The sequence below is a fragment of the Lytechinus pictus genome, chromosome 17, assembly GCF_037042905.1.
Source record: "Lytechinus pictus isolate F3 Inbred chromosome 17, Lp3.0, whole genome shotgun sequence".
NCBI lineage: Eukaryota > Metazoa > Echinodermata > Echinoidea > Temnopleuroida > Toxopneustidae > Lytechinus > Lytechinus pictus.
The window spans coordinates 1947828-1956390 of record NC_087261.1 but is presented as its reverse complement, the minus strand read 5'-3'; positions in this window follow the sequence as shown (position 1 = coordinate 1956390).

Here is an 8563-nt window from a genome sequence, read left to right as displayed (position 1 = left end):
TTTCAACTTATATCAATTACATGTCTATTTGTATAAAAGCTGACTTTGAATTATTATTGTATGCAGACGATAGCGTACTACTTTGTTCAAATTCCAACCCAAAATTTGTTGAGGAAAAACTTAGCGAACAGCTGTCTACATGTGTCGACTGGATGACTGATAATAGATTATCGTTACACTTATATAGGCAAAACCGAGAGCATTCTGTTTTGTTCAACAAGTAATTATAAAACTTCATTTGAATTTGAAGTATCATACAATAATAAGATAATTCAGAGGAAAGAATCTGTAAAGTAGTTAGGCATTGAGTTGACTGGTTCCCTTTCATTTTCATCTTTAGTAGAATCAATCGTGAAAAAGGCGAATGCCCGTTTGAAATTTCTGTACATGTATCAAAGTTGTATGGATCAAAAAGCAATGCGTATCCTCTGTTTTGCTTTTATTCAGAGTTTATTTGACTATATGCTAACCCTGCTTGGTTTAGTGGCATAAGCGAACTCGATAAAAAGAAGTTGAAAATTATGCAGAATAAAATGGTTAGATACATTAACTGTTCTGGTACCAGAACCCATGTTGGCTACACCGAACTCTCTGGAGCAGGTTTTCTTGAAGTCAACAAGAGATCAAACAGCTTATTTTGCACCACGCGTGCATAAAATCTATATCACAATAGATCGAATCATTACATTGGATCAAACTTTAATCTAGTTACCGAATTACATAACTATAATACAAGAAACAGCCATTTAAACTTTTGCCTACCAGAAAGGGTAGGTAGTATTGGTAACTACTTTTATTACAATGCTATAAAACATTGGAATTCCCTTCCCAACGATATAAAGGAAATAGGAAATTTTGCATTTTAAGAGGAAATTGAAAGAATATCTTTCACTTGAGAGTCAAAGAAAAGATGCAAATGATATGTTATACGGTTGATTTAGCCTGAATACTGACCACGTTCTTTTCTCTTCTCTACCAGGTATTATTATTTATTTTACATAGTTTGATTGAAGCTTCGATATGTCCTTTCTTCTATTCTTTCTATTTCTTTTATCTCTTCCTTCTATTCTCCTCTTCGTGTTGTTATTGTTGTCGCCGTTTTTGCTGTTGTTCTTCTCCTTATTATTATTTTTTTTTTTTTTTATTAAATAATCTTTTTCCCCTCCACAGGGATTTTATTGGCAATCAAAAATCAATAGGTACAGAGCACAATGAATAATACAATCACTGATATAAACAATGAACTGACAAGTATAACAAAATAATTTTACATGTTGAAGTCAAACAGTAAAAAGATTTTTCAACCGAAACCATCTTTTGTCAAATCTGCGTTGTTTGAAATTAAGTTGGGCAATGTATTTCTCATTTTGATAATAATTGATTATTGAGGATTTAATGATACTGAAAAGAGGAATTGTATTGTTTATTTTACAATCATATACAGTTTTTCTTACTATAATAAAAATACAATTAAGTGCACAATTGTTTTTTCCAATAAATCCGAATATTTTATTTTCATCTGAAAAGTGTAGAGTCTCACTGGTTTTGGTCCTAATCCAAACCTCTAACTCTTTCCAAATGTGATTAACATGCCTGCACTCCGAGTATAGATGCAAAACCGTTTCGATTTCTTTTCGGCAGAAGGTGCATTTGTTTACTGAACCTAATTTCAATTTGAAAAGCAAATCATTTGTAAATAATATACGTTGCACAACCTTATATTGAAACCAACGCAATGTTACATCAATGGTACACTGAAAACCCAATGAGCAATAGGATTCCCACCTTTTATCGTTCAGATCAAATATGCACTTCCATTTAAGAAAGCTTTTGTTTTCTGTTTTTCGTCGTTTCAATAGAATGGAATAAATATGCGAGCATCCTTTTTTATGTTTAGTATAATAAATGATAGCACATCTGGAATTAATGGTTGGGGGATTCTATTGAAAGTGGACCTTTTGTAGGCTTCCTTGATAGCAGCACACAGTGAATGATAAAAAAGAAAATTTGACTGGACATCATAAAGATCCTGAAAATCTTTGAAAGATAAAAAATGCCCTCCTTCATCCAAAATATCATTAATGAAACGTATACCCCTTTCACTCCATTTCTTCATATATATTGGCAAATTGCCTATTTTTATGTTATTATTCCATAAAGGATGTGAAGGTATATTGACATGATTATTATAATAGATAGTTAAGAAATTACTATAAGCAAAAAACATTTCACTCCAGAAAGAGTTATATAGGTCTGTTTTGATAATTCTCGAAAGTAGTGACTACCCATATATGTCATATACAAAAGAACATCTTGTAGTCTTGGCAAGGATAACGTAAGAAAGCTTAGAATGTAACTATCAATTGATCCGTTTACAATTCTCCTAATCCAAGAAATCTTTAATGATTGACAGTGTGAATATATGTCTATCATTTTAACCCCACCGTTTAAATATGTTTGGGACATTTGAATCCTACAAACTTTGTCCGGTTTTTCCTCCCATATGAATTTGTAAAATAATGAATTTAAATCCTTTAAAACTTCGTCACTAGGATTCGGAAGAGACATAATGAGGTAATTAAGCTTAGAAACCAACAAGGATTTAACCACAGTTACTCTTCCTAACACAGTTAGATATCTTTTTAACCATGATGTCATTTGACTCTTTATTTCTATAATTTTTTCGTTGTAATTATATTGTACCATCTTCTGCAAATCCGTACAAAAATCAATACCTAGATATCTAAAGAATTCATCAAATACCCATGTTAAATTACGATCAAAAAGTATCTTGTCTTTTTTGTTTTTATTTAGCCCTATCCAAATCGCTCGTGTCTTATGAATATTTATTTTTAATCCAGATATTGCAGCATATTCATCTAAAATATTTAATGCGATATTCAATTCCGAAGCGGTACCGTTTAACGTGAGTAAAGTATCATCCGCATACTGAATCAATTTCAAATTTTGTTCAGATATCTTTATTCCATTAATACACCTTGTATTTCTAAATAAAATTCCAAGAATCTCTGCACACAAGAGGAAAATATAGGGAGATAATGGGTCCCCCTGGCGACAACCTTTTTCGATTCTAAATCTCGGAGTGAGGTGTCCATTTACCACAATACAAGATTGAATATTTTCATAGAAGACATTAAACCATTGTATAATCGATGGGCCAAAATTAAAGTATTTAAAAACTTTTATAATGAAGCTGTGAGAAATCGAATCGAAAGCCTTTTCGAAATCGATTAAAAGCAATAAACCGGGGATGTCGTTCACATCTGTATACAAAAGCAAATCATATAACAGTCGAATATTTTCACCAATAAACCGGCCCTCCATGAAACCTTTTTGGTTCTCATGTATTAAAAAAGGAAGCACCTTTTTGAGTCTATTTGTACGAAGCCCCAAACCGGACATTTTTGACATCCAAAAAAAAAAAAAATTATCACGTACGTACGCAGTATTATTACGTACGTACGTAATATTATTACGTACGTACGCAGTATTATCACGTACGTACGCAGTATTATTACGTACGTACGTGATAATTATTACGTACGTACGCAGTATTATTACGTACGTACGTGATAATTATTACGTACGTACGCAGTATTATCACGTACGTACGCAGTATTTATTACGTACGTACGTAATGTTATCTCCCAAAAGGTCATACATGAATTCAAATACCGGTAGTTACTGAAATCTGATCACGCTAGCGCGAAGCCCGCAGGCTTTAAATTTTTATGTGGGCCTACAATAGGCCTTCTGCTTTGATTGTTCCCGCATAGAATTTCCCTTTTTAAATACCAGCCTCTTCAAATAGTTTTTCTTTTTTTAAACACCTATACATCATAGGCGGATCCAGCTTTTTGCGAAAGGGGGGGCGCACTGCCGAGCGGCGCACAAATTTTTGCACTTCACCGGCGCCATAAAAGAAAATGTTGAAAAGGTGTATATATATATATATATATATATATATATATTCATATATATATATAAAATGTCCATTTCAAAATGTTTGTGCTTACATTTTGGTGGCAGCACTGTATAAGACTTGGTTCTTCTAAGCTGTCTCCACATTCTTATATTGATATTTTGTTTATTACTATGTATATTTATGTGTTTTTATGAATGAAATAAATTGAAATTGAAAAATTGATATATATATATATATATATATATACATACATTATATATATATATATATATATATATATATATATATATATATATATCTGTATGACTCATGAGATAGAGACACATATCTTACCAACAAATTAATGCGAGCGCGAAGCGCGAGCTGAAATTTTTATAGTATACTGACCTTTAAAAAGGAAAAAGGTGCCTGTTTAGGACTGTTTGTAGTAACTCATGAGAAGGATACATATCTCACTACACAGATAACGAGAGTGCCGAGGGCGGGCTAAAATTTCTTTATATTCTGACCAGAAAGGTTTATATTCTATGCATTTTGGTAGCAATGATTATGATGGGTATCTTAAAAAAAATAGATGCGAGCGCGAAGCGCGAGCATAAAATTTTGATATTTCGATCTGAAAAAATGACAGTTTAATGGACGTTTTTGATAGAGAACAAGATTATATCCAATAAAAGATTATTGCAAATCGAAGCGGGAGTTCTTTTGATAAGAACTGATAACGGGACATTCTATTCACATATATTTAATCATGAAAAGTATGGGGTTTTGCTACAGAAATGATGCGAGCGCGAAGCGCGAGCTGAAAATGTTTATATTCCAATCTGTAAAGCGGACAATTTGCACGATTTTAAATAAAGAACGAGTTGTGTAGCTTTATCTCACTTGCTGATTTCTGTGTAACATTACCATCTTATTTTATTTTTGCACATGCGGAACTATTGGGGGAGGGCAAAACGATATGTTTGCCTCCCAAACCAAATATTTTCATTGGTGGGGCGATCGCCCCCTGCCCCCCCCCCGGATCGACGCCACTGCATATACAATGATACTACAAGTCATCGTGAATCATTTGGTAATACATCACCAACCCAGGTTTATATAATTTCATTCAATTTTCATGTACATGATGTTTAGGCCTATATACAGAATTATATATTGTGATGCTTTTCACTAAATCTAATGCAATTTGTAATGATGAGCAATTTTTATCTAATTACTTTGATGAAACTGGATATAATGCTTATGAGTTGAATTCAGAAAGAGATCTTTCAAGACAGAGCTTTGGAAAAAGTTCACCAGTTTTATAGGTATCGTTATCTTTGTTTTAAACTTCTTCCTGAGTGATCAGATGAATAATATTTAACTTAATGGAAGATTAAAATAAATCAAATTTTGTGGCGTAAACATTTAAACGTTAAAACAAAGGTAATGACAAACTGTATTTACACATTGAAAATGATATTTAGTGGTGTAAGGTCTAACGAATATACGTCTGCATGGTTGCGTAATTATACACTCCCGGTATAAGCAACGTTTTGGAATAAAATATCGAATCATCTTCATAAAACATTAGAGTAGCTGTCTTACACTAAAGGCCATAGAGGTGGCACAATGTGGAATGTGTAAAGAAGAAAAGTGACTGACCTTTTTTTACTAAAGCGTTGGAAAATAAGATCAAAATTAAAGGATTTGCTCTACACCTTTGTATGATTCTTGGATTTCTTGAAATAACAAATTTAAGATTTCATGACATCTGTGGGCAACTGCCCTAGTCCACTCTGTAAGGGCATGCGATAAGCTTTGTTATTCATTATGACCATTCAACAATAAAATGTATAACCAGCTAGGTGCCGCTGATCATTCCTGACCGGCGACGATCTAGATTTGGTTGGCAATAGGCCATTCTTCATTATTCTACCGGCGCCTATTTATTGGAACCAGGGGACGCTAATCATTCTTGACCGGCGCCGATTTAAATTTAGGTGGCGCCGGTTAAGACAAAGGCAGCGCCGATTTGTCTTGACCGGCACCGATTCAAACAAGTAGTGCTGATTATTTTTACAGACGTCACGTAAGATTCAGGCAGCGGCAATTAATAATCGACTGGCGCCGATTTAGAACCAGGAGGCGCCGATTATGCTTGACTGGCGCCGATTTGGATTTAGGTGGAGCTGATTATTCTTGATCGGCGCCGGTTAAGAACTCAAGCAGCGTCGATTTTTCTTTACCGGCGCCGATTTATTACCAGATGGCGCCGATTTAGATTTAGGTGGCGCTGAATATCCTTGATTGGCGCCCGGATTGGCGCCGGTTAAGACTCTGGCAGTGCCGATTTTTTTCTTGACTGGCGCCGATTTATAACCAAATAGCGCTGATTATTCTTGCCCGGCGCCGATTTAGATGTGGAGCTGATTGTTCTTGATCTGCGCCGGTTAAGCCTCTAGCAGCGCCGATTTATAACCGAATGGCGCCGATTATTCTTGTCCAGCGCCGATTTAGATTTAGGTGGCGCTGATTATCCTTGATTGACGCCGGTTCTGGCAGTGTCGATTTTTCTTGACTGGCGCCGATTTATAACCAAATAGCGCTGATTATTCTTGCCCGGCGCCGATTTAGATGTGGAGCTGATTGTTCTTGATCTGCGCCGGTTAAGCCTCTAGCAGCGCCGATTTATAACCGAATGGCGCCGATTATTCTTGTCCAGCGCCGATTTAGATTTAGGTGGCGCTGATTATCCTTGATTGACGCCGGTTCTGGCAGTGTCGATTTTTCTTGACTTGCGCCGATTTATAACCAGATGGCGCCGATTATTCTTGTCCGGCGCCGATTTAGATTTAGGTGGCGCTGATTATCCTTGATTGGCGCCGGTTAAGACTCTGGTAGTGTCAATTTTTCTTGACTTGCGCCGATTCATAACCAAATAGCGCTGATTATTCTTGTCCGGCGCCGATTTAGATTTAGGTGGCGCTGATTATTCTTAATTGGCACCAGTTATATGCAGGCAGCGCACTGCTACCGGCGAAGTTGTTGGAAAAAAGGTAGTTTTCTTTTTATTTCTTTCCTTTATATTTATTTTTTCAAGCGGCGCCTTTTCTTTGTTTTCCTTTTTTTTTTTTTTTTTTTTTGAGCGGCGCCGCTCAAATATTAGGGGGGGCGCGCGCCCCCTGCGCCACCCCCCTGGATCCGCCGATGTACATCTTCACTTAATTTACATCAATTAATACCATATCATATTCAAATTTAAGCAGAGAACGAAGCAATTTCAAAAGGGTGGTAAAATAATAGGGGCTCATCCCAGTGTCGCGTGTGGGTACATTTTTGAAAAAAACTGTCTCGCCAAAACACTAACATAATAGGCCTTTAATTGTCCTTTCCCGGCCAATGTGTTTCTAGCAGTTTCTGAAAGGAATGGTTTAATTGAAAACACAGCCTGATGACGAGAACAAATGAAATGGTTATCATATGAATATTGTGGGTTATATAGCAGGGACCTGGGAACTCGCGGGGGTGCTGGGGGTGCTGCGTGTATTATTTTCCATAGGCAGCACCCCCACGAAATCAGGTTCCCTTTGTATTTTTTATATATGTTATAATGTACATAATTATCACATCCGACAATCGCAAATCATACAACGTCTTTCACATATTAATTCCAATAACATCCCTCCTATAACATGTAACGCGACTCAATCAAGCTCCGGCACGCCGATACAGACGTAGTCGCGCGCGATACGTGATAACCATTATAGTTTACACACTACCATGACTACTCGATAGCGGGGAGGGACAAGGGTGTGGTTGGACTTGAAACTTAGAGGGTTTTATGTCGAATCAAGTGTGGGCGAGCCCGACCGCCCGTGTTTTGTATAAAGAATTACAATTCAGACAATAAAAATCAAATTTCAGTCTTTTTCGCCCTGCCCCATGGCCCTGGGAAGCGGGGGTGCTGGGGGTGAAGCACCCCAAAATGTGGGGGTGCTGCATGTGTTATTTTCCATAGGCAACACCTCCTGGAAATCTAGTGGTAAGTTGATGAATGACAGAAATGTAATGAAAATGAACGACGTTTTGTAGACCCCCACCCCCTTAAGAATTTTCCGACACAGTACTTAAAATAGTGTTTAAATTCACCCTTTTTCAAATCGGAATATCAAATATTTTCTGCTCGTGCTTCGCGCTCGCATTATTGATTTTTATAATAAAAACAAAGTATTTACAACGCCCAGATACTAAAGGGCTAACTCTAAACACGCGCACGCATGTTTATTCAGATACGCAGCTTGTTTTGGGGCTACTCCGGGCTGAAAATATTTATATCAAATACAATTTTATGAAAATCTGATAACAAATAGTTAAGTTATTTAATTCTAAAGTTTAGCAATAGTTTATGGTGATATGCATGTCGTCATGAATATTAAATAGGTGGGTTGACATGTGCGGAAATCTCTTCCCAAAGGTAGAGGGACCAGGGCCTGCATGGAAAATTTGACAAGCATAAAAAAAAGAAAAAAAAGTTTTTCACCCAAAATGTAAGGTCATTTAGTCCAAAAGCTATTATTTCGATTGTGAAGTGATGTATTTTTCTCCATGAAAGACAAAAATAGTAGGGGGGCA